The sequence below is a fragment of the Eulemur rufifrons genome, chromosome 18 (genome assembly GCF_041146395.1).
Source record: "Eulemur rufifrons isolate Redbay chromosome 18, OSU_ERuf_1, whole genome shotgun sequence".
Taxonomy (NCBI): domain Eukaryota; kingdom Metazoa; phylum Chordata; class Mammalia; order Primates; family Lemuridae; genus Eulemur; species Eulemur rufifrons.
Genome location: NC_091000.1, coordinates 5,073,503 through 5,101,072, shown reverse-complemented (window position 1 = coordinate 5,101,072; position 27,570 = coordinate 5,073,503). Strand labels below are relative to the sequence as shown.

Below are 27,570 nucleotides of genomic sequence, written 5' to 3'. Positions count from 1 at the left end.
TTTGAATGTAAAGTACCAAATAATATAATACCCATTTACGTTACATAATCGTCTACCGGAAGTTGGCCAGCCAAAAAAAAAAAAAACAACTTTTCTATCTCTAGGGTTTTTTCATGTAGAGTAGGTTGGGTCTTATCATACTAGGATAATGCGTCTGAAGTATTAAATCTAATTCTGATTAAAAAAAAAAAAAAAAAAACCTAGGTGTCTGGGGAGACACAATTTCTCCTGGAGTGTCTAGGCAATAAGTTTGTGTAGATGATGGAAAATTAGTTTTCTTCTGAAACTCACATCACAGTTCCTGTTGTCCTTTCTCCCTTAGAGTTGCAGAACCAGAGAAACTTAGGAAGCCATCTGGGAGGTGGGGGGAGGAAAGAACAGGAAGGAACAGAACAGTGTAATGTTCAATGTGGAGGGAAAATAAAATAATAAATGTTTCAGAAATAGGGACAGCTTCAGTGCGAGAAGTGTGTGGCGACCACTCCACGGAAGGAGCAGGATCCTCTCCAGTCATCGTCAGCAGCAGCAGCTAAGCAACTGCCCCAGCAGGTGCGTTGCTCCGGTCTGTCTAATGGCCAAGGGCACGGGCTCTGGAGTCACATGGGCGGTGTCCACGCTCCACCTCCACCAGCCATTACTTTCATGACCTTGAGCAAATTTCTTGACTTCTCTGCCTCAATTTCCCCATCTGTAAAGTAGAAATAAATATAACATCAATCTCACTAACTGGTTGAGAAGATTAATTTACACAAAGCATATAAAGTGTATATCACAATGCATGGAAGATAGTGAGCACCCGATAAATGTAGGCTAAGATTGCATCTTCTTCATCTCTACGACAGCCCTACAGCATCACTACCATCATCTTCATTTATAGGAGAACATACAGAGTTAAGGAGGCAGCGTAACCTGCCCAGTTTCACACCATCCTTTAGCCTCCCATGCAGTATTTGCGTCCCAGAAATATCTGGCTCCAAATCAATGCCATGTCCCCGTACCGTACTGTTTCCCCACTGTCCCCGGACACTTGACGTGAAAAATGCTGACTTAATGTAACGCAAAGGATCAATCAATGGTATCTAAAGACATTTGTCTTTAAAATTTGTGTATGATTCCACTAAAGCAGTAGTTCTTAACTTTTATTGAGTCATGGATCCCCTTGGAGAATCAGATCAAAGAAAAGGACACTTTTCTCAGGAAAAAAAAACAACGGGTATAAATACATACACCAAATATGCACACAATTTCAGTGGGTTCTGAGACTTAAGAATCCCAAGAAATCCAGGTGAGCAATCACATCCTAAGGAGCCTGGAGATTTGAAAAGCTATTCCATTCACAAGGATGCTTTTCTCTAGCTGCCATCTCCCTGCTTTGTTTTGTTGTTCCTTTTTGGTTTCTTTCTCTTCTTTTCTCTCTCTTTCCTATCCGTTCCCTCTCTCACTCTTCCTTTCTCAACTCCCAGCCCCCTCCTACCTTGGCGATCAGACTGGGTCACTATCAGAGTCCCCTCCCTCCCCTCTGCATCCTTCCTGACCAGCTGATTCCGGAGAGGAATCCGATAACTTATCAATAGGCATAGGTTACTCTGTAGGAATACTGGCCAAGCTAGGAAACAGTCTTTCTTTGAAGGATAGCAGATCAGAACCTCTGACTCCACCGGGAAGTCTTTTCTCCTAATTCTCCAGTAAATTTGCAGCCACCTTCCATTAAATAGACACAGTTTCACTGTATCCTGTTTTCAAGGAAACAGATTCACTAACAAGTTAACAATGCTGGTATAGATATCTGTGTACTCATTTGTTCTTTTATATCTGTGACTTTCTTTATGGTGCCCATCAACTTAGTAGTTAAGCACTCAGAAGGAGACGTATTGGAAACAGAAGTAGTCCTCATGTAAGCAACCCGTGCACTAAAATGTGTGTGTCTCCAATAGGTTTCTTGTTTCCCTTCGATGTGCAAGTAAATTCTATTTGTACAAGTTCTATAAGGAAAAATTAAGATTTAAAAACTCATAATACAATTCTTTGGGATCTTTGGCCAACTTTTATAATCAGATATTTGGGTCTTTATATCCATTCTGCCTGGAATTGCCTAATATGAAAATCTGGTTAAGTAATTATAAGAATGAAAAGCTTCAAATTGAAATGAAATGTAAAATCAGGTACTACAATGTTGAAATGAAATCTTGCCCACAGATTCTTAGAGTTTACCTTTTAATGCATTTTATACCTCTATAATATTCCAACATCAACAAATCTGAAAAGTCAATTATTTCCTTTCCTAAGCAAATAAAAATGCTTTGTCTATACCCAAGAATTTTCTAAGGGTGCTTTACAAGAGAATAGACCTTCGAATTTTCCATGTGAATATTTCCACAAAAACCAACTAAGATATGGTGCCCACGTTTTGAATAAGTCATATTTACCACCATAAAGGTGCCTCAGATTATTAAAGGGGACACTTTGGGAACTGTCAGCCATGAAAAATTCAAGCACAGAGACAAATACTTTATATGTGAACATTACATGTTTAGTTTGGAGTTTTCTGAATACTTCATAGCAACTTCATCAGCATTTCTGCTTACTATAATGATCATTTAAGGCTCTGTTACTGTGAAGTCATTCACTGAATGGAAACACTTTCTTTTTAACTTAGAAAGAAAAAAAACTGCATAAAATGAATAGCATTGGCAAATGTTTCTAATCATTTCCTTAAAATACCAAACCACCAAACAATCTTTTTATTTACTACGTTTTGCTTAAGTACATAAATCAAAGGACAATAACAAGCCTAATGTCAAAGAAACTTTTTGACACTTCATACATTTGAGCAAGCTTAGCCGATAAACAGTTTAGATGAAGTTATGGTTTGAAATATGTTCCCCCAGAGGACTGTGGTTCATAAATTGCTATCAGGCTACCTCTGTCATTATTGATTTGAGAGGTGCTCACGGTACCCACAGCTATAACTAAGTCTAGCATTGCCTGACCTGCTTATTCAGAGAGTGATATTTGGTTATACAAAGACAACTAACCATCCATCTTGTAAGAAACAGGAAGTTTGCTTGTTATCATGCATGTAAAATATTCCATTCTACTTGAAATTTTGACCAAAAATTAAAAGAGGAGGTAATGTAATCCTTTTTCAAGGATTAACCAGGCTTCCAACCATTTTCATAACCTTAATATGGTACTAAATCAGTTGTTTGTATAACTGTACTAGAAGAGCTTAGAAGAATGAGAAAATTAAAAATAAAAACTACACCAAACAGAAATTTGCATCTCAGCATTTTGTGACTCTGCGATTATTTATTACATCTGTGCTCTTAAATTTTCTTTGCAGATGAGTGTTTTTGATAAGCTTATTAAACACAAACCCACAGGCAAATCAAATATTAGTTGCATAATGTATGTGTGTATATTCTTTTCCTGGCCTTCAAAAACCAACTTGCCAGTAGAGTATGGAACAGTTTGTGCCCCAGCCCTGCCCCATGCCCTCTGGCTTGTGGATTTGGGAAATGTCAGAAAAGATCAGAGCAAGGATCCTGCTACTTTTTTATTCAGATCCTCTGGTCTTAACCTTCAAGGAAACGTTTAAAGGTTAGTTATGACTTGATCATCCTGCATTAGGTTTGTCATCAATGACCTGGCTTTACAAAAGCACAGAACCAAAGAGTTTTAGAAATGGACTTGATGAGTGTCATCCACCACTAGAGATGTGATAAATTTATGAATTTTATCAGCCTTGCTTTTAAAAGTCCTGGTAAATTACACAGTCAGAGGTGGAGGTTTCCTGCCAGCGCTCTTAATCATCCGAGTGGCTGCATGACTGCACGTTCCAGGAGAGCTATGCAAATAAAAACCGCATCCCTTTCACACACACAGACCTGACAGACAGAAAGGAAAATGTTTGGTTTTCTAATTTAAAAAACAAAAAACAACAACAAATAAAAACTATCTCCCTGGAACTTACTGATGTGAAGCACTTTGGATAACTCCTTCAAGGAAATACCACTTGAGCTACTGTCTCCTACACTTTCGGTAAACTTTCCTAATGTTTCCATAGTAACCTTTGCTAATTTTACACAATCATCCACTCAGCTATCTGAATAAGAAGATAGGTTGTGCCAAAGCAAACTTAGAGTCACCTCCGCTATGACCTTTGGCTAGAATCGCTTCGGAATCAGCATGCCTGAGAAGAGCCGCGATCCTTGTTCTCATTCATAATTTACAGAGCTACAGGCACCGACCTTGTAGACAGCCAGCTGCCGGCGTGCAATTTCAGGGCTCTCCAGATCATTGTCGGCTCGGCTCGCCCCCGCCCTGGCACCCCAAAGTAAAAATAAAACCAGTTTGTTTTGAATAATCTTAAATATGAAACACCAGATCTCTTCCACAGTTTGTTGTTATTGCTAATTTAAAAGATCCTCTGATTACAGAATATCCTTTTTTTTTTTTTTTTTTTTTGAGCTATAAACCACAGAACCCTTCTTGCATGAGGATCTTGGGAAACTTCCACAGAATTGGTTTAGTCCTCTAAAACGGATGTAAGAATGCACAGGGCATTTTGCTCGGCTAAAGCACTTCTGACACGTACCTGTTAACCCCTGCACAGAGGGTCTCCATCTCCTTTTTCTCCCGACCTCCCATCCCGCCGTCCTCTGCGGCAGGTCTGGCCTCACTTCAAAGACCCGCAGGCAGGAGAGGCCGCTGTTTCCTCGGTCCTCCCCCACATTTCCCCCTGGCCGCTTTGCTTTGCTTTGCTTGCTTGCTTTTTTTTTCTTTCACTTTCCTCTTACAGCTTTCTTTCCTTGGTAGAGAAATGTCTAATCTCTCTATCTTCCCACAACTTTACAGCCTGCCTGCCTGGGTGCCCTGCTCTTTGTATTTCCTTTCTTGGAGGAAAAGTCCAGAACTCTCCTGTCGTAGTTTAAAATGACAAACTGAGTCTCAAGTTTGGAGCTGCCTCTACTTTACAACTTGGAACGATAATGGTTTAGGTGAAATAAGGAAAACTTCACCCTAAATTATTAGACAAGTTGGGTCACTATACCCAAAACGTGGCTTCTTTGAATCAAAGAATACAAGAGTGGGAAAGAATTTTGAAGGTCTGGCCCACCTCCTCTTTTGAAGATAACAGGGCCACACAGGCTACCTAATTCGTCCAAAGCCATGGGGCTGCTTGTGAGAGGCAGAAACCACCTCTTTCATCCAGGGCTTTCCAGCTTGACACCAGGATTGTGGTCTGAAGAGACGTATTCTCTGTCCTGGGTGATGGCCGCTAGAAAGACGGTGCCTCCCACCTGTCTTTTTTGGACTGGAAGGATATGAACCAGGGCTTTCTGCATCCCCAAATCCACTCGGAGCCCAGGCACTTGCTGTGCCCTGTCTGCTCTGACATCGCATTTCTTTCTGTTCTGCTTTTCCTTCATCCTGAGAGGAGAAAAACGTAAACAACTGTACAAAAGATTAAACATATTAAAAGATTAAGTTTTGGATCGTGGAATGCCAGAGCTGATAGGAAGCTTGAACTCTTGTAGTCCATGCTTTTCACTTTCCGCCGTAGGAAACCGGCCTCCACGTAGTGACTTGGTGTTGGGAAATGAGCTCGGGGCAGAGGGCCAGGTTTACGACTCGACTCTGCTTTCTTTCCGCTCACGTACCATGCGGAATCTGAATGGTGCTCTATATGACTCGCAATGCATCTAATTTACTGTGTTTGTGTGAATCTCACCTCATTACTTTTGTACTTCAAGGATCTATGATATATAACAATCAGGATGTCTCATAAATTCACTTTCAATCATTTAATTACTCCTAAAATATTTTATAATTACAACTTCTCATGCAATGCCTCCAGCAGTTTCACGTATCAAATATCAAATTTATCACTCTTCTGGGCGATAGCCCAACCATGCAAAATTTCTTTTGTGCTGTATTTTTAGGAAAATATCCACTTTGGCTTTTTAACTTGTTTTTTTCCTGTACTAACCATAAGGGCAATATTGATTTAGTTTTATTTTAAGAAATTTTCTGATAAATGGTTTCCACTAAAGGTTGAAGAATTTTTAAGGAAAGCAACTTATCTTCTACTCATGTTTGTTTTCACCTTGGAGAATAAAGTCCCACGAGTCAATGTTTATAGTCAATCAAAAAAGGGCACATTACTTTCCCATTTTAATGGTAGAACAGGGACCTTTAACTTTCCTGGAGGCTTTGCTTTGGGGTTTATACAGAGCAGAACTTCCTTAACGCTAGTAATCAGACCCACAGGACACGTGTTAATTGTTCCTGACATGTAAAATTATCTCCAGTATCTCAGCCAATAACACCACTGCAGACATTTCACTTTTGAAAAACACAGTATTAAAACCAATTACGTGTCTGTTGATTTACTTTTTCCCACCTCCCCAAGACATTAGAATGGTTCTTCCAATAATGTCAAAATTCTAATTCCCAAGTAGAAGCAAAAGTGCTGAAAATACAGAAGCAAGTTACAGTGTACACCATCACTGGCCAGTTAGAGATGACTGCAAAACCAAAGTACATCTGGGCAAATTTTATTTGTGAAATCCTACAGAAGCATATAATTGATACCATTTCACAATAGCTGATAAGTTCAAATAAAACATTACTTAGAGGTTAAGTCACCCTAAGACTGGTTATCATTGGTTGCATTGATAATTCGGTGTAAAATGTTGGCTTTAAAAAAAATAAGGAGAAAAAAATCAGCTAAAAACGTTTTTTTTCAAGTTGGCTTTTATTATATATTCAGGCTTTGAAATTGTTGGCATCAGTGAAAGGTCTTGTTTACAAGACTTAGAAACCTGCTCTGATTATCATAAGGAAAAAAAATGTGGGGAGAGTATTGGATGGAGGTATATGGAGGCTGGCAGGATTGGTAGGAGGCCGGCTCACCAGGCTGGGAAAATGCCAGGAGCCCGGGGGTCCCACAGAGCTGGGCGGCCAGGCGGCTGGGCAGCCCCCAACTCCTCCGCAGCTGCTGCTGCCAGGAATGTGCCTCCGTCCATCCCGTCCCTCCTTACTACTTGCTCCAGGTCCAAATGCCCAGAAGACAGTCGGCCGATCGCCCACATCTAAATCACACGGTCATCTCAGGGGAGGGACAGGGAGGCTCTGGCTCCTTTAGCCACTTGTGCAGCTCCCAGGACTCCACACAGTGAGGCTTCACCAAAAGGAAGCCAGAGACCAATAGAAAGGGAAATTGGATGATAGAATCTCACACACACACACACACACACACACACAGACACACGTGTGCAAAATGACAAACGTTTGCCGTAATTGTGCTGGTTTCGCTTGTTTTTAAAAAGCCTTTGAATGGGGGAAATGATTTTCTATTTCTGACAAAGTCCACTTTGAGCTTTGGAAATTGAATGCCCTGCATGGAAAACAAACTAGATGAGCCCCACGTCACCATCTTCGCTGTGACAGATCCAGTCATACGATGGTTCCTGGGTTTTTTGCCTGACTCCAATCATAGAGATGTGGCTGTAACAGACAGCGAGATCATCTGCCTTGGGCTCTTTGCCTTCATGACAGATAACAGGGTCTGGCCCTTTCTCAGCTAACGAGAACACATTACTCTCACGTTGGATTCCAATGTTTGGTGAGCATAAGTCAGATTTTTCTCATTTTTCACTTCAGGTGATTCCTATCAGCTTATAGTTGAATTTTCTTTGTATAAGATATGAAATGTAAAAGCATTATTTGCACATAAACATTTCACTAAATGATGGCAAAAAATGCAACCTAACATGGAACTTTACCTTTCATGATATTTTTACCATTTGAGTAAAATAAAATTAACTTTTTAAAAGGTCAAAATATCAATTATTTATGCATTCATAGACATTACTTTTCTACTAAAAAATGGAAATATTCTGCACCTGCTATTTTATAATCTATTTTTAAACACAATAATGCATTCTGAAATATTTCTAGTCCAATAAATATTCACCCTCCCGAAAAAAGGTCACAGTAATACTCTATTGCATATGTGCTTACTAAAGTCCAGATGCTGCCCTTTAAATGAAAAAAGGAAGTGTTCACACTAAGAATTTTGCCAGATCTGAGCAGGTTTTCATCAGATTCTAACTCTTCAAAATGTGACCTTCACTGTGAGGAAAGAAGCAGTGAAAGCTTATAATCACATTTACTTCCTTAAAGAATTGTTTCCCATAAAAGATAATAATAATAATATAGAAGGATGATGGATATTAGTCAATGCTAAAGAATAGAACTCTTAATAAATATTTACTTATTAAATGAATAATGATTACATTTATATAGCACTAACCACATCAAGCACTGTTCTCATCACTTTACCCATGTTACCTCATTTAATCCTTACAACAGCCCAGTGAACTAGGTATTGTTTCTATATCCATTTAACAGATGAGAAAGTTGAGGGGTAGAATAGTTACATAACTTGCCAAAGGTTTCATAGCTAATCTAAGAGGTCTGATTCCAGATCTATGCTCTTCATAGTAAGTTATTATTTTTTTCAGTCCTCAGTCTTCCAAGAAAAGTAATGGAAGCTCTCCCATTAATGCCATTTAAAGACAAATTACGTAATCAGTTGGGATCATTGAAATAATCCTCCACCTATGCCAAAGTTTGGATAAAAAGGTATTACCATTTCATCCCCTCATATTACAGCCTATAAAACTGGAATAGAAGACCCCTTCCCAAAACATAGATGTATTTAGAGAACTATCCCCAGAGTAATTATACCTTTCCTACCATGACCAAGTATGTGGGTTTCCTAGAATATTATGGTTATCAAGATATGGCCCGTGAAGGTTTTGCTTGAGGTGCAGCAGTTGTTCCATACAACACAAACTGAAAGCTACATACATAGACAAGCACAATTTGATAGTTCAGGTCCAGGTGCACTTGTAGTTGCCTGAGAGAATAAAGCAGTCTAGAGAGATACCTAATTTCCAGCCGGAGAATAGCTTAATGAGTGAAGGAACCAAATCTCTGATGGTGCATTGAATTGTACGTTAAAATGCCAATATAGGGCGTCTCGAATAGCCAGTCTTTACGGCAACAAATGATGTGTTTGTAGAAGTAGCCTGAACAGCCTTGAAGAGCACAGCAAGTACTAAAAGGTTTCCAGACACGCTAGAGTTATTGGTCCCTGTTACAAACTCCAACTTCCACCATCAGTTACTGCGTTCATTTGTGCCATTGAAGCCGACATCACAGCAACTGGAACAAAAATGATGTTTACATTTACCAGTGTTTTATTTTCGATTAAACATCTCAGCTGCTATTTACATAGTTGAATGGCATGGCATTTATACCATGCAATTTGATGTTAATTCTTTGTAAATATTTCTCCAACCAGAGACCTAAGTTCAAATTAGTTGTGAAAATGTCACTTAAAATAAAATAAACTTTAATTTAATCTTGATCACAAATTATTGTTAAACTAAGGCTGAAAACCTATAAAAATTAAAAATGGAAGGCCAAAGGAATTACCAGAGATATGCACATGTCTCAGGAAGTGACTTGCTTTTATGCTGCAGGGGCCTTTGAGGACTCAGGGTGACTTATCTCCACGGAGGGTGAGTTGAAGCAGTGGAGAGTGAAGCTGCAGGGCCAGGAGTGTCAGGACACAGCCGGGCTGGGGACCTGTGCTTCCCCTCCCAGGTCTGCAGTCCCCTCCTGAAACAGGTCACAGCTGGAATGTTTCCGTGCTCACTCCCAGTTGCTGTCCCCCCCACCACCACCACCACCAGCTGCTCCATGGGAGCTCATTCCTTATAGCTGGAAATCTCCACCCCATCTGCACCTGAGACTCCCAGGGCCAGGCTGCTCAGCAACCCATTCAGAAAGGAAATAATTTAAGGTCTGCTAGCGTTCTGTGCTTTCTACCGCAAAATATTCTCTTACCTTGTGGTGTCTTCCTGTGTGCTTGAATAGAGAGAGAAGCCTACGTCAATAAAGAATGTTTTAGACTTATCTTTTTTAACATTTACATGTTGATTTCTTCTTACTTTCTAGATTCTGACATAGAAATCTGAATTTAGGAGAAACAGGCTTTGGCGTAAGGCTTGCCTTATACATACACAGTGTAAAAGCCAATACTCACAACTATATAATATGATTCGAGAGATTTCAATCATGATCAAAAAAATAAAGTTATGTCCCCACAAATGTCTCCATGGGCTTGGCAGATACCAGTGACGAGGCCACAGCTACCATCTTCTTTTATACTTCCAGTAGCTCTAGGAAGGTAAACATCAAGCTGATGCAGTCCTTTACAATTCAGTGTGGATTCCTTTATTAGACTATTTTCCTCTGACAATGCTAAATTCAATAAAAGAATAAGAAGTTGACAGAGAAAGGGGAGAGATCATTTTGGGCAGGGGTGAGATGATGTCAAGGAAATTCAACAATGTATCTATTTTGCTGACTTAACCAAATTTGCCTTGGTTTGGAGGAAATAAGATAATAATCCTTCCCTACTCTACTGAGTTGAGTAAATGCAAACGCTTTCATCAGTGAAGCAGGCGACATCAATTATACAGAATCAACTGTGTAAAGCAATAGAGGGTGGCAGGTCTATGTTGGAGTAAGAAGCACAAACTTCATCACGAGAATTGCAAATTTAAAACACAATTATAAAACAACTTGGCTGGCCAATTAAGACCTATATGCAGCTACTAGTTTTTGACCCCTAATATATAGTCCAATCTGAGTGAAGTTTCATGCAAGAATGATATGATTCAGGAATTAAATTAAAACACGATTCATCACCCAGGAAACACTTGTTACATCAAGAGGATCTAGAAAGAACCCAACTCAAGGGCAATCGCTAGTGAGCTTCTCTCTAATTTGGGGGCATATTTCTGATGAGAGCGATGGTGATTAGTTTGGTTACTTGGAAGTTTCCTGTTACGTGGAATGAATTAGCAGCATCCAAGTGGGCTGCGGAGAGAAGGGGACAGCAAAGTGCCAACTTAGACATTTGGGAGCTCAGAACCAGAAAGCCAGGTGTTCACCATCAGTGTTCAAACAAACACAACTTTAAATTCTCTTCTTTTGTTTCCATGTCTTGGGAAAGAATACAGCACTTGCAGTGCCTACCTCAGAGTGGTATTACGAATCCCAATCACGTTAGTGCCTCCCAGGTACTTTGAAGATGAAAAGCACTAACTGGGATCCAGCCATGAAGTGGCGGCCGAGGCATCCATAACAATTAGAGCAAAACAGGAAGGAGGCCCCACCGAGGAACTTGGAAGCGGTACAGCCATGTATTAGTTTCTGTGCAAACCTTTTAATAATGAAAGCCTGTGAACTCCTCTGCAGATGAAAAGAGGCTCAACTGTGTCTTTAATTAGATCATCCTATTGGAGCACAATATAGTGATAAAGAAGATTTAATAAAGCATTTTGTCTTTTTATTACTTTGATTTGATGCAACGTATCTGCTCATCCAAGCAAGATGTTTAACTTCAAAAGCAGTTCTGTCCACCCTCCCCCCGGCCAATAAATAACTCCCAGGGGAAAAAAGAAAACAATATATTTGGAGCATCCCTCTACTGTTGAGTGATGAAAAGATTCATCATTTTTTCTACCGTGGACACAGGTCTATAATTAGCCCTTTCCTTTTCTCCCGTCACTGGTAGGATTTGTAAGAGTTTAAATGTTGCTAGTTTTTGATTAAAACATATGGCAAAGTAATTTGGGAGAAAAAGTCTAATTACTCAACAACCATGGTAAGACTTCCCTATTTGACATGATCCTGGATAGGCCCTTGAGACTGGGAATTTTAGGAATAAACAAAATTAAGTCATAAAACTGTTGGCATAGAATGCTCTGTATCATGACAAACTTACTCTAAACATCTTTCCTGCACATAGATCTGTAATTAGATTCAGTGCTTGAATTTAAGATTGTGGCCAGCCCAAGCCTAGAAACACATACATAGAATATTTAGGAGGTCAAAGAATTGATTTTTGGAATTCCTCTGCTTCATCTTAACAATAATATTGGCATAGATGACCATATTAGCCAGACAGCCACCCCGAGTCTTTATGTAAGAAAACCTCAGACAAACCCACTCACATGAATGGGTCGACACTGAGCTGGACAAAGATGAGAAGAAAAAGACGGACACACCCGAGGGAGGAACTAAAAGATTATCGGCAAGGACAGGAGAGCGAGCAACTCAGGCAGTACCTTGTCGTCTTAACTCTGCCAGATCTAAAAACCATTGTGACTCTTTTGTCCTTAACAAAAACTTGACTATGTTAATGAATCCACAGGCTTTCATGGACACTGACTTAAATCCTCAGGTGAGCAAACAGAGAGCGAGAGAAGAAATGTCTCAGATAAGCCTGTCGGAGGTAATGTTAAGTAAGACACAGAATTTCTAAGCCATTTTCCTAAAACCTATTTTTGCATGACACAAACAGATTTAAAAATAATAATTATTCCCAACATTTCTCTTCCACAAGAAACCACTGGTTTCTACATTTCCCGATGTGAGTTCCTTTCTACTATCCTCATACCTTTGGAATCAAAGAGACCTGAATTAAAACTTCACCTTAATCATTAACACGGGCTTCAGTTTTCTTATTTGTAAAACTGGAAACAACACCACCACTCCACTTCAGTTTGGCCCTTGTGCCAGCATTTTAACATTCATTTGTATATTCTCCTACCAATTTGTTGGCAATGATATATCAACATTATATGTAATAAACTGCACATATCCAGGTTAAGTTGTTTCCTTATATATTATTCATAAATCTTCCAAATTCAATTTGCTTGGGGAGTTTTAACTGGATATTTGGAAGTACATAGACACAGCTTTAAAGTGAATTTCTAGAGAATACAACATGTCACACTGAAGGACGTGGCCTGACTCGTCCTCTTGCAACTAGAGGGGAATGAGGTCCAGAACCAAACCTTCTCGCCAGCGTTGGACAGCTCCTGGGCGTCAAGCCCCCACTGCGGGGATCAGGGAGGGTCCTGCCGGCAGGAGAAGTGTGACATCCAGCCGTGGGCTCCACGCACTGTACGGCCTGCCAGTCCCTGGCGAGAACAAGGCCAAACCCCGGCGCAAGTTAGGTGCTGAGATTCAAGGCATTTACTAGAAGAGGGACTTAAAAGACAGGCTCTTCGTCAAGGTCCTGTGGCTACACGTAACAGAAGCCAACTCAATCCAGTTTGAGCAAACAGGAGAGCTTTTTGGAAGGACTGAGGTATCTAATGAAACCCAGGGATCTTTCCAGGGCCTAAAAACCCACCAAGGCAGGTCTGTCTGCCTGTCTGTCTCTGTCACCCTGCCCCTTTCTCTCCCCAGCATCTCCTTTCTGGCGGAAGATGCTGCCCTGCGGCATTGCTCACGGTACCGCAGGAGCGGCCCGGCTCCCCGGGGCTGGCTGATGACGCACGTCAGCTCCAGGTTCCCTGGAACAGACTCCGAGGGCCCCTGCTTGGATCAGATGCTACTGCCCGCCTGCCAGAGGCTCGAGCCTGAGCTGGAGCTAAAGCTCTCAGGAAAATAAGTCATTGTGAGGATCGCCACCAGAAATGTTTCAGCTACAAAAAAGGGCAGAAACTCTGGAACAAACCAGCAACCGAAAGAAACCACACTGAGCCTCAGCATGTGGTGCGCCTGGCAATAGCGCTCTCTGTGCACCATCTGCCTTAAGGAAAGGTGAGCCCTTAGGCCTGAGCCTGAAAGGTGGCGATCAAGTAACCCCCACCACGGAGAGGGAAGGAGACAGAGCTTTGGAAATCTGACTGGCAGGCCCATCCCCAGCACGTGAGGCCCAGAGCAAGAGTGCACACAAGGGCCCGCAGACTGTATGTCCAAATATGTAAATTATCAATCTGGCATCAAACCGTTAAATGGAATGTTTTATCCTCTGACCTTGACAAATACGCCTTCACAACAACTCTCAAGGCCGGGTTCCCACGCAGAATTCTCAGACTCCTCAGAGTTCCACGTGGGAAATGGCAGCACGAGATTGCTGCCTGGGAGCCACTCCCCTCCCTTATCCTCTGGCATTGGAGAGGGGCCTCACACGGCCGTGGGCGCCCTACACTTCCCAACTTTGCCCACATGCCTCTCAAATAGCCACCCCTTGGGCTCAGGTGATAAGAAGTACAGACCCTGAGTGGGGGTAGAACTTCAGATTTCCTGGGACCCAGAGCATAGCCTAGAGCAGGGTGTCTCAACCTCTGAACTATCAGCATTTTGTGCAGGATAAATGCTTCTTGCTGGAGGGAAGGAAAGTGGTTTTCCTGTCTGTTGTAGAATGTTTAGCCACATTCCTGGCCTTTACCTTCCCAGACGCCATAGCACTGCCTAAAACTATAACAGCCAAAACGGTCTCCTGCCATTGCCTCGTGACTCCTGAGGCTGGGAGGGGATCCGCTCTCCTACTGACCTAGAAGGGAACTGCTTGTGCTGTGAGTTGAGCAGAGCTGGAGCAGGGCTGCAGTCAGGGGTGGGGGACTCTCGAAAGCCCCGGGGGCAGAAGAGGGACAACAGCCTGCCAAGCTCTGTGTCGGCTGTCTTCACGGAACTGTTTTCTCTCCTCCTCCTAACAACCCAGCCAGGTGCATGCCATTAAACTCATCTATGGATGAGGACACCGAGGCTTGCAGAATTTCAGCAACTTGCTGGCAGAACCAGTCATCAGGTTCAGGTCTATGGGCGCCCACCCAGGCTGGGCTGGGCTTCATATCCGCCGCTAGAATCTCAGAGTTTGAAGTGACCCTCGTAGCAAAGTGGCCCAACTCCATTCTCTGTCAGATGTGGAGCAAATTTGTCAATGCTCCATAAATGGTATCCAATGTTAAAGAATATGAGAGTGTTTTTCTGTTTAGGAAAATATCCAAGAGATGAAGAGAAGGTTCTTACTGACTTTAATACCAACACTAATTTTTTTTAAAAATTCATATTTAAGTGGGAACAATCCACATCCCCCAGTCTCTAATTCATTAGTTAACATAACTTTAATGAAAGTGAGAATATTTTTTTGACACCAGTAAAGATTATGTATGTGCCATCAGGCAAAGATCAAAGGAAGATGTATATAAATTAAGGTGCATAACTATGTGAGTAGGACCATAGAATCACATAGCTACGGTTCTTTAAGGGCAGGGTGCATACCTTCTTTATTTTGTATCTTATGTATGCGATACATAAAATGCCCTTAAGAAACTTTGTTGAATGAACAAATGGCTTTGGATGTCTCTAGATAATTTTAGTTCAAGAAATACCCTTTCCTCTACCCACAGGAATATTTTTGGATAATTGCCCCAACTTTTTATTTAACTTTAGCTGTATAAAAACAATGTAAGAGAGAGCCGTGGAATGTATCACATTTAGAAGTTTTAAAACAAATTTTGTGTTTGATGCAGTGCAGTTTCCATTAAGCAATGTATCCAGCAAAACTAAATAAGCATGTGGCATCCAAAAGCTGAAATGCATTAATAAGTACATTTGCATGCACTGGGCCAAGAATATAGTACACAAGGGCAAAGGTTAAACAGTTGGAGGCTCTGGTTTAATAGCAGACCTGAACTGTTATTTAAATGTCACAAATGTCAGTGTTCGTCTTCAAATGGTATTACAGTAGGATTAGTGTCCTAAGCCTTGTTCCAATTTATGGAGAATCAGGGAGAATGATTCTCGTCAACTTGGTCCAAAGCAGGAGAAGATTGATTTTCCTTTACCCCTCGGTCAGCTTTTATGAGTTTTCCAGACCCTACCTTTCCCAGCCTGCATGGTGGATGGAAACTGCCAGGTCTGCTCCGAGGCCACGTGCGAGCACAGAATCTGAAAGAGTTATGGCTCATCGAGAAACCAACGAAGAAAATCCTGCCACTCTCAGGCACCTTCCCCCAGCCAGGGCTCCCTGCAGTTGTCAGAACCAGCGGTGGCGGTGGCGTGAGCCGCAGAACAGGTGTAGGACCAGCCAGCCCGGTTCTCCCGCCACCAGGGCGGAGCAGCTCATACTGTGTCCATCAGCACCATTTGTCTTCGCTCAACTAGCAAAAGGCACATGGCCCTGCAGCTCTTCTAATCCTTCCTATGTTTTGTTTTAATCAGTTATCTCTGTTATTCTTAGTAGTAAAATAAATGTAGTTGAGCACCTACGATGCACCAACTGCGACAGACACAGCATCTCATCTCACTTTATGGCTCCCTGAGCTGTGTGAGGTAGGTACTATTGACACTTATTTTAAATAATAAAGATAAAGCTACTTGGCAAGGATCCTGATTTCAAGCACCAACTTCTTGACAACCATGGCAACAGAATGACTTGCTGAGAAAGAAGAGGCAAAAAGATCTCAAGGCCACAAAGCTTTATCCCTTAAAGTGCTACCAACCGTGGACAGAGATGCGGGATGTATCTCAACAGGCTGCCGCATTTGAGGTCTCAGCCTCCAGGAGGACACTCAGATGGCAGGGGTGAGCCATTCAAGGTGGTCAAAACCTCCAAGCCACAGCGGCCCTTTGCTCCGCAGAGCTTTGGGCCTACAATAGGATTGGCTTTTCAAACAGAAAGGGGGGTTTCCTACCACCAAGAGGGCGCAGGGGATGTCGGAGGGTCAGGGAGACCCGACGTGAGCCTTCTGAAGCTCTCCGAGGGGAGCGGCAGAAAATGGCAGGCGAGGTGGGCAAAGGGACACAGCCGCTTCTCTGCTCCAGCCCTCTCCAGCTCCCAGGCCTTGGAGATTTACAGTAATTTTAGAAAGGAAATGAACTGCTAGTTGTGTGGGGGTTGCGGAGGTGTGGGTGGTGTGGGGAGGCGGCGTAAGGCTGCAGAGAGTCCACAGCAAAAATATTTGAGATAATAGCCGCTGCACGTGAAGAATTCGACACATATTAAGATCTCCAGAAAGCAAACACTCCGGACCACCAGGCCCCTCTCCAGTAAGTTTTAAAAGAAGTGTACTCTCTATTATTCCTTTCCTCATTCCAGTTTGATCAGATGACACAAATAAACAATCATATAAATACCTATTGACAATGAATGAGATAATGCAAAAAATGCAATAAGCTTGATGCAACATTGCAAAGTACAGCTGCGTGTTTAATCGGTAATCACTATCCTTCATATCCTGTAAACATAAAATGCACTGAGTACCTACTAGGTGCCAGGCATTATTAGGCACTTTCACATATTTAGTTATTTTTCTTCACAATAGTCCTGTAAGATAGGTGATATAGTTTACACCTTTTACAGCAAAAACAATTGTTTCTCAGGGAAGCTACATGACTCCACCAAAGCCTCACAGCTATAAGATTCTAAACTGAGGTTTCTGAGTCTAAAACTCTTGTTCTTTTCATGTCAGCATCCTGACACTTCAGCAAGGCACGTAGTTCACATGGGAAGTTGCAAAGAAGAGGTCTATGAAAAGGTCATTATGAAGTCTAGATTTTATTCTGACAAAGCCTTGCCTAGGTAGGGTTAGGTTGCTAACCTTAGTAGCACCAGTGCCTAGACACTTTGAGTTGTAGCTACATGAATGAAGTAAAGATTTATCATCATAGTTTTAAAATTATTATTTAAAGAATTGGAATTTGGTACCAAGATCAACCATCATGTCATTCCATATAATCCAAATGTACGTGATACTTTGGTCTTATTCACTATGGTCATTTCCACTATTAAGGTCTCTTGTTTTCAATCTTTCATGCATACACACAATCCCCCCCACACACACACACACAGCAACCCTTGTTTTGTGTTTCTAAGGTTGGATTTAGTCCATAGTTGTTTTTTGAGATTTTTTTGAAAAACTAGTTTCCAAGTATAAACAAACTATGAACATCTTCTGCTAAAAACTTTACATACAGAGAAGTGTAATGAAAACAACAATAATAACAATATATAGTCCCCAGACATGATTGGGAAAAACACAAATCTTTTTTAAAAAGCTTTTGGTCTGGATTTTTATGCCAAATATGAACATTAAAACCTACTATCTAGTATCATCTCAATTGATTTCTCAGAAAAAAAAATAGAAAAATCCTTTTAGGTTGGAGTTCAAATTTCTGTTGTAAGTGATCAGACTTTTATTCTGATGTCTATGCCAGAAAATGTTATGTTCTCATACTTTTTCTCCTTTGCTATCATACTAAACATTTGCGTCCCTCCTAAAATGTTTGAGAATCAGTTGGTCCTAAAGAGCGAGCATCTACTGTCCCACGGAGTAGCTGCTTTACTGATAAGAAGTAGAAACGGGAGACTGGGAAAGCCATGTTTGAGGGCAGAGGGGTCCGGGGCAGTGGGGGCAAGAAGAAACAGGATCCAGGGAAACAAATGTTCTTGGGCTACAAAAAGGCTTTTCAGTTTGTAACAAAAATCCAATTCAACTTACAAATTAACCTATTTTAATAATCTGAAAATAATGTCTACATTAAGCTAGGAAGTAAAACCATTCAATTAAGAAATTAAAAATATCAATATGAACTAAGAACTTTCTGACGGTAAATGTATAATAGCTCTTTTGTTACTTTATAAAATAAGTCCAGGAAATATTTTGATAGATTAATACTCCAATGAGTAGCAAGTTATATTTTTCCAGCACAGTAATACAGTCTGCTCTGTTGAGCACCAAACAGAAAATACAAAAATACCCACTGGATAACAATCTGCACACTGTTGAATTTTAGCAGGTGGAATTCCAGCTTGCCAAAGACTCAAAATTAGGAAACTACTCTTCCAGCCATCTCTAGACTGCTCACTCTTTATTTGGTGAACTGAAAACTGTAGGAAGATTGTCCTTAAGTATGTGATTAGATCTTGAACCATTTTTTTGTTTTCTACTACATTCCAAAGAAGTCTTTATGCTGGACAAATAACTCAACAGTGCATTACAAAATGGATAAAGGAGAAGTGATGAAACATCAGTAAGTGCAGACCATGAGATTTCTGAAGCTGAATCTTGCTTCTGCATATTCATCCAGTTTATCCAAAAGGCAATAATGAGAGTTACTGGATACATCAAAGAGAGGAGGCCCCTTTATTGGAGAGAATAAAATAAAATAGCTAAGCTGCACGTGGAGATTTACTTCACTACAGTTATTTTCTTGTACTAAGGTGTCTTAAAATGTTTTAATTTAAATATTACATGCCATTAAACGATATAAAGAGTTTTATCCCTCCTGGACACAAAAATAGTCACAAGTGTTATATTAGTAACTCAGTGAGCCATGAAGGCATGAGTTGTAAAACATTTAATATAGGACCACGGTGGTTATTCACAACTGAATAATGGATTGCATGTCACACAAGGCATGATAGTTATCTGTGTTGCTGGAGTTATAGCTGAGGAATTATTGGTCTCCCTTATCTGAAAGACCAAGGGTAGTGTGAGATCAAAGAAGGCAATAATTGTGCAGGAAACAACATCTAAAAAAAAATTCCTCTGAGGATGAGAAACTGATTTATAAAGTTCAAGATTAGTCAGTACTGAATATCATTTTAGGTTGCTTAAATTGGATTAAGCATTTCTAACAATACTTGGAGTAGGCTCTGTGCAGCAGGAACAAACACTAAAAAAAATTACCAAATTACCAAACTAGGGATCCCTTCTGGGGACTGAACAAAACAGTATGTGAAGTTATTCTCAGCCATTTACACAGCCTGGGAAAAGTCCATATAATAAATACAACATGATTGCATAAATCTGTTTCATTGAAAAAAGAACATGAATCTAGCAGTCTACTCTAGACGCCCCTCAGACCAAATTGAATCTCTGTAAGCAAAGGAGACAACAAGAGATTCCTGGCCCCTGCCAACTGATGGCACCCAGGATTTTCTAAATTACCAGCCTCTGGTGGCTCAAGTGTGGGCACAAGTAGCATTGGAAGCAGATTGATGGACAGTTCAAATCAACAGCTAGTCCTTGAATGAGGACCAAGCTAGATTATTTCACCCCCCTTACCAAAGTACTCCAACAAAGAAAACTTTTGGAATTCACTAACAACTGATTATGAGACATAATTTACTACCATCCTTAAAAACTTACAGAGGCAGAAAACACAGCATGGCTTTCCCATCTTGCACAGGTTTCCCTAGCAAAAGCTCTTCCCTCAAAAAGTTCTCCATTCAAAACTCAATTTAGTTTAAATGAAAATTTTTTATACAATATTAGCTACCTAAACATTTAAAACTGGGTGTTTGCAAAGAAGGAAAAGAAAGATTAACAATGGTTATCTCTGAGTGAGACCAAGAGTGTTTTTTAGTTGCATTTATTTTCTATTTATTTTCCTAGATGAATACCATAAGTATATATTACCTTTATAATAGCAGAAAAACAAAAAAAAAAAAATTAGGAAGCATTCACAATGGGGATTTCAAGTATAGATAATAGATGATTTTTCATTCCCCATTTTACTTCTATTTATGTATCCTTTTGCAAACACAATCACGTTCTAACACTTTCCATTTCTCTCTGTTGACTCTTTGGAATGTTCCATTGAGCACTTGGGCCTCATTTGTTTTGCCTACCAATGGAAAAAAAATCTCTGGAGGTATTGTCATGCGGTACTAGGTTAAGACTTCAGTAAGCCAAGTGAGGGTTTGATCCCCCAGCTATGCCTGCAGGATAATAACAGCCAAAGCTTTTCTCCTGATTTAAAGACATGGTCTTCTATGACAATTTACCTTACTGTGATCTAACAACACAACTTTAACACGAATTAATTCTACACAATTACCATTCCACAGGAAAGTAATCCTGAAACAAACCCATTTCTTTTCACATTTTAAAACTCTAGGGATAATATAGCTGGTTGCGGTGAATAAATAAACATGTGTAGTTAATATAGAAAGCAGGAATACAGAACCAACTGTGGATCCAAAGTTTGCTCTGTATCAACCACCATTAAGTTTGAATGACATTAATGTCATCTTTCACCTTCTGTGTTAGATATTTTAATATAGGTCAAGTCTTGTCTTCTCCCTAAAGTTCTCCCTGACCACTCACCAATGGCGGTCTCCCTACTTATCTAGCCCTGTCTGGGGTTTGCTCACCTGGTCCATTTGGACTACCTTGTACCAGTGACAGCTACATATATATATATATATATATATACACACATACACACACACACACACACATATATATGCATATATACACATATATATGTGTGTGTATATATAGCTCCAGCAGCCCCTCAGACCAAATATATAGATAGATAGATAGATAGATAGGTAGATAGATGAGTCCACTTGGAAATACATATGATCTATGTCCATCCTGTTTTCCCCAATGTGTTGTGGGTTCTTTATGCCGTTTTGCAGCCCCCACTCTCTCCCGATCTCAGTGGCTGGCACACTGTCCAGCAAATATCTCTTGGTTGGTTGGTTTGAAGGGCTAAGCTTGGCCTTACTTTCTCAATCTACCAACCAACCAACCATCTTCAACTGGGTCCAGCCCCAGCCCTGCTGTCATAACTGAGGAGACAGCATGGGTGGGACAAAAAGTCCCCCAGGCTGGGAGTTAGGACATCAGAACTCCAGATTGCAATTCTACTAATCACTATGCATGGGCCCTTAGACAAGGTGTTTCACCTTCTGAGCTTCAGTTTCCCCATTTGTAAAATCAAAGTGCCAGATTAGGGAAACTTGAAGATCTACTCCAGCTCTTAAGTGCTCTGATTCAACACGTTCAGCACCTCGTTTAGAGCCGCATTGTCCAATATGGCAATCACTTAACTCACATGGGGCCATTTAAATTAAAATTAACTGAAATTAATTATTAACCAAATTGAAAATTCAGTTCCTCATTTACACTAGCCCCACTTCAGGTTCTTAATAGCTACATGTGACTAGCGGCTACTGTATTCGTCAACAGATATGGAACATTTCTATCGTAACCAAAAGTTAGGACAGAACTGGTGTAAGTGGTATTTTCATTATCATGGCTGTCCTTCTAGTGGTGTGCTGCCAACAGATGCAATTAACTTTTATTAAGTATATGACTCTTATTTCATTGTCAGTTTTGGTATTCATAATTCATGGATTATAAATGCAACAAGTACATTTTTTTATATGATAGTCACTTACAAATGCTCCTTTTTCTTGGAAAAAACATAGCAACAAATATCATGATTACAGCAGCAAGCTGAAAAACAGGAGCCTGAGACCCACCATCCCCATCCAAATTCTCCAGTTCAGACTGAGCGCTGTCTCCCTGCCTCACGCTTGGCAGCTTCCTGTGTGCATATCTTCGCTTGTCCTGTCTCTTCCACTTAGATGATTTCTCCTTCCTCCCATGCTCCTCCCTAGGTCCAAATTCATCAAGATTCCTCCCACAGTTATGCTGCGGCCAAGCTGGGAAGAACTGCTTCCAGATGCAGCCTCAGCAGCTCAGCAATGGCGGTCAGAACAGTAGTTGAAAGAGGCTGCATAAGAGAGATGTCTCGACAGCCCAGAACCGTGCTGCCTCACCTCAGCTTGCGCCATCAAATATGCAAAAGCTACATGGTGAACCTGCTGAGGCTTGGGACTGCCTGAGAAGGTAATAGCCAAGTTTATGAAAATACACGCTAAAAGGAGGGGATCAAATAAACCATGAAAGAAAGATCCTTTGGGTCATTAGCAACAGCTGAGGCACTCTGCCCCTCATGTGCATGCAGAGAAATACCAAAACTCCCCGCCCAACAGCCCACCCAGCCCCTGTGGACAACATGGAACCAGCTTTTCCAAGCGTGTGAAGTATCAGCTCCGCCTGGAGGAAAGGCGGGCTGCCTGCAGGGGCCTTCATCCCTTCCTCAGCTGCTGACTGACAGTTTGCAGTCGCAAACTAATAGTCAAGGTAGCCTTTGTATAAACCACTGCACTGTGAGTAAAATCTATTACATTGTGTTTTTGTTGCTCCAATTGTCTTGTACTCCAGGAAAAATGCCACCATCTCTCACCTGTTGAAAGTAATGTCTTCCTCCTCAGACCTGCCATAACACTTTATTTCATTCTTAAGCTCCTTGCTATGCACTTTTAGTTAGCCTGTCCATTTCTTAGTTACCCTTCAGGACTGTAAGATCTGATCTGTACCTTGTACTCATATTTTCCAGTATCTTAGCACAATGAGTAACATACTAAGAGCCAAATCAGTATGGAATCTGACAAGGAATGGATGAATCAATGAAGAGAATGAATGGATTTATGAATGAATGAATATTTTATAGAGAATCTGATCGCTATGGCCCCAGAATATCCCAGGTCTTACAGTATCCCACCTTTATCCAGTTTTTCATCTGCGACTTACTTAAATCCCTTTTCTTTAAAAGGACAGGCCATATTGGTCACAAATAATAGTAAATGATGTTAACTACCAGGATCTGTTGTTGATGGATAGAGCAGGTTGAGAACTACTAAGGAAGGTATTCTATGCTCACATTCCCTGAACCGTACCTTATTTTCTACTTATTGCATCTTCATTTAAAATCATTGTTACAATTCCTAACATCATACTTAATTGGGTTCAAATAAAATTATCTGGACATAGTAAATTTTTGAAATTGTGCATGCCAATGTTAATTATTGTTATCACTAACTTGTTTTCTCATAATATTTCTAACTCAGCGGCAAAAGGGTTTCCCCCACTTTTCCCAAAGCTAATCATTAGCATATCTGAAAATTATTGATAACTAAAAAATATTATTCACAACAAACATTTCACTCAAACAGTTATCATGGGTTCACAGTTCCCGTATACATCATTTTCTATAATCACAATTAGGCTACGCAGACTTTTCTAATTTTAACTTTGCAGCACGGCTCTGACACTACCTGAAGGCCACTCATAAGCCCCTGTCACACTCATTGAAGTGTCTTTGTTGGACTTTTCTAAACTTTTTAAATTCTTCTTATAGCTTAAGAATTCATATTTTTTAAATGTTAATGTCTATATTATAGTGTCAAGTGGTAAAAGCAAAATTATTTATATTCTAAAAGGAGAAAAATATTAAGACAGCCACAAAGGGAGCTTGGAAATGAAAATATTTCATTGTATAATGTGATGCTTAGTATTTGATGACTTTTACTTCATTAAAATTTCCATTTTTACCTAAAAATCAGACCTCTAGGTATTAATTCTACACATTTACTTGCATATATATAAGATAATACACGTATAATATTATTCATTATCTCATTGTCTATAAAAATAAAAGATTGGAAACTCAATGTCCATCAACAGGAGACTAGAGAAATAAATTAAGACACAGCCATTCAGTGGAATGATATGCAAATGTTAGAAGAATAAGAATGCTTTCTACACAATGCAGTGCAAAGTAATTCATTCCACTGTTTTCTGTAATAGAAAATATTACACACTATATCAAGGTCCATCAATAGGGGCTAGATAAATAACTTGTAGTACAAGTTATTGGTAGAATATTATGCAATTATGGAAATGAGACTACTCTGCACATGTAGTCTCATGTAGATTTACAGGATATATTGTTAAGTGGGAAAAAAGCAAGACTAAAAACAATATTTATAGTGTGTCAACTTTTTGTGTGAAAAGAGAGGAGAATTTCAGATCTATTGGCATAAAGAAATTCTGAAAATGTTCACAAAATGGCTATGCAAGGGAGGTAAAAGTGGGCATATGGGGAACGGAAGAGGGAGCAAAGTTTTCACAACATACCCTTTTTATGAATGTATGACCTATTCAAAAAAGTGTTAAATATATATTTCCATTATAATTGTTATGTTTGTTTAATGAATGGATTTTAAAAGAATCCCCAATGTATCATTCTCTTGCCAAATTTCTCTCCTGCTCTCTGCCCACCTCCTGCTCTAGCCAATGCCCTCTTGTGCACTCACCAAGACCCAAGTAACAGAAAACGCTGAGGCACGCACAGCACTTCAGAAAGGAGCTGGTTTTGATCCAATTTAAAATCTAGTAAGAACTGTGCTAAATAATTAAGTAATTTGGGGAACATGTTTGCCTAAAAATGAAATCTGGGGTGTGTGGGCTGGGTAACATCCAAAAATTTAAATAGTACAGAATTAGTTCTACATGATTTTTGCTAACATTTACTGTTCTAATTATCGGTAATGATCCACAAATATTTTCATTTGTGAATGAAGGCAAGAATGATCAACCACTCTCTGAATAACTAATACATTTTTATGTCACTAGCAGAAACAGATTTTAAGAAAAGAGGGAAGGTAACTAAATAGCCATACTGAACTTTCCTTTTTAATATCATACCAAGTTTTTAAATATTTAAGTCATTAATCTATATTTGGAAACCTGTAATTATCTGAGGTCTTGCACAGCCTTCCATTTATTAGAAATAAATTCGCACACAAGAGAAAACAACATTTAAATTCGGTGTTCAAAAGATCCTCTCAGCAAGAGGTAATAAAATGTCAACCTCATTTAAATGAGACATTACTGACCCCCATTAGTAGGACATGTGCTTGGCTTGGCTTTTTCTAATGGTGGTGATGGATTTGCTCTTGTCCATCCGCACACCCCTGCCCTGTCCTCTTATGACCCGGGGCAGACATATGCTAGGCAGCTGGCTGGCCCAGGTCTGTGGCCACTGAACAAAGCAAACCTCGCTGGCCCACACAGAGACTGAACCTGTGACCCTGTTCTCATTAGCTCAGTGCCCTAACCACCTGAGCCAAGCAGCCACAAAAAGCATAGAATTTGAACTTTGTGTAGATAGATGTCTGTGTATGGGTGTCAAAGCCAAGTATAAAATCACATGTAACAACAGGCATAAAACCGGTGCCTAGGTATTAAAGGAGGTGTTACGTCCTCCTATAAATTAAACATCTTGTATCCCATGCCCTAGTGGCATTTTCCAAGCTGAGAACCAAAATATAATCATGTTAAAAGGAATTTTATTTCAATTCTGAAACACAATTCAGTATGGTACCAACTCTGAAATAAAAAAATCAATCATTGAAATCAGTAGCTGGCCAGCAAGTGTTAGGACATCCCAGTAAGAAATAGGGTCCACGCCTCGTAGGATCCGTGTTCTACTGAGCCTTGGACTAAGCAGGGAATAGAGGTAAGAACAGTGGCCGACAGAGCTCGAGGTGAGACCAAGGGTCAAGAATGTGTGGTTAGAGGACACGGAGGCTGTTTATCCAAGCAAAGCTTCATGGAAAGATACCTATACTCACTCAATTGATCTAGAACTTTTGGTGAGTGTCCAGTGTGTTTATGTGTCTCAGGACCTCTGGTTATAGAGCTCTACTAACAGGAAGGGGCTCTCCTCTCAGATGACACATGATCACAGAGAGAGTCACTTAAATCTAGATTCTCAAGTTTGTACTTAGCCCTGAACAGACAGTTATTCTGGTACCAACTTTTAAGGGTCACCAAGACCGTAGGCCCAATGCAATATTCGCCAAAGACAGAAAATCAATTAGATGAGCTATTTAACCACAGTGCAATATGAGCGGTTTCAATGCCAATATTTTATTTCATGGGATGAGATGAAGTTCAACGCACAGTCCTTCCCCGCACTCATTTGAATGAGCTCTCCATCAGGCATGATCTACAGTAGGATCCCGATCACACCTCCAGGCACAACACTAACCCCAACCACTAGGAGACAGCACTGAACTCATATCTTGGGTCACAAGAATTATATTTCACGTTAACTACCCCAAATTACTACTTTCAAACTCCTCGTCTCTTGAAAGAGATAATTCTTTTCAGCATAAAGTTCCAATTCCTTACCTTGACATCCAACAGAAATTTAAGGCTAAATTTTCTCTGTCTTTGCATCTCTGTGCCTAGCAAAAGACATCCCATATAAATTAGGAGCCTCCCATCAGCCTTAGAGGGGTTAAAAAGAAAGAAAGAGAAAAGAAAAGAAAAGAAAAAGAAAGAAAGAAAGAAAGAAAGAAAGAAAGAAAGAAAGAAAAGAAAAGAAAAGGAAGAGAAAGAAAGAAAGGAAGAGCTTCTCATATAAAGGAGCTCAGTAAATGATTAAAAGAGGAAACAAGTGAGTCACTGAACCTGATCCTGTTTTATCTTTCCACAGTGTCTCTGTCCACTTCTCTTCCTGACCCCTCCCTCCACTCACACTGGTCTCCTCGTCACCCCATGAACGCTGGCTGTCTCCTTCCATGCTCGCTGAGGGTGTTCTCTCCAACGGAGGGGATTATCATTTACTGAGTGCTTATAATGTACCACTTTACACATGTTCTCTCAATCCTAAAAAAGTAAAGTGGTCACTATTACATCCATTTTACAGAAGACATTGAACAAAGCTGAGTAACTTCCCAAGATGGCACAGCTAGAGAACAATGAAACCAAGATTTGAACCCAAATCTGTCTGGCTCCAAAGCTCTTCTCCCCTCCTGAGAATGCTTCTCCCTTCATCTCTCCAAATTCTGTCTCCACAACCACTTTGTCTCCCAAGGTTTAGCACAGGCTTCGATGAGAGGGACACTGCTGTCCACTCCATCCCATAGTGGTCTCTCATTCCTTTAATTTGGCATTATTAACTCAGTGTCTCAGGTGACAATCAAGGACTGCTTCAGCTCTCCATCTACTGTTCCTTTCCGTTTTCCTC

General features: G+C 40.4%; 1 long non-coding RNA gene across 1 annotated transcript in view; it reads right to left on the bottom strand.

The window, feature by feature from the left end:
* Window positions 1-241: 241 nt before the first annotated feature.
* The window catches only part of LOC138399044 (uncharacterized), a 45,977-nt gene continuing 18,648 nt past the window's right edge, over window positions 242-27,570 (bottom strand). The window contains exon 3 of the long non-coding RNA XR_011236080.1: window positions 242-688. This is a non-coding gene — a long non-coding RNA (uncharacterized lncRNA). The remainder of the gene's footprint in view (window positions 689-27,570) is intronic.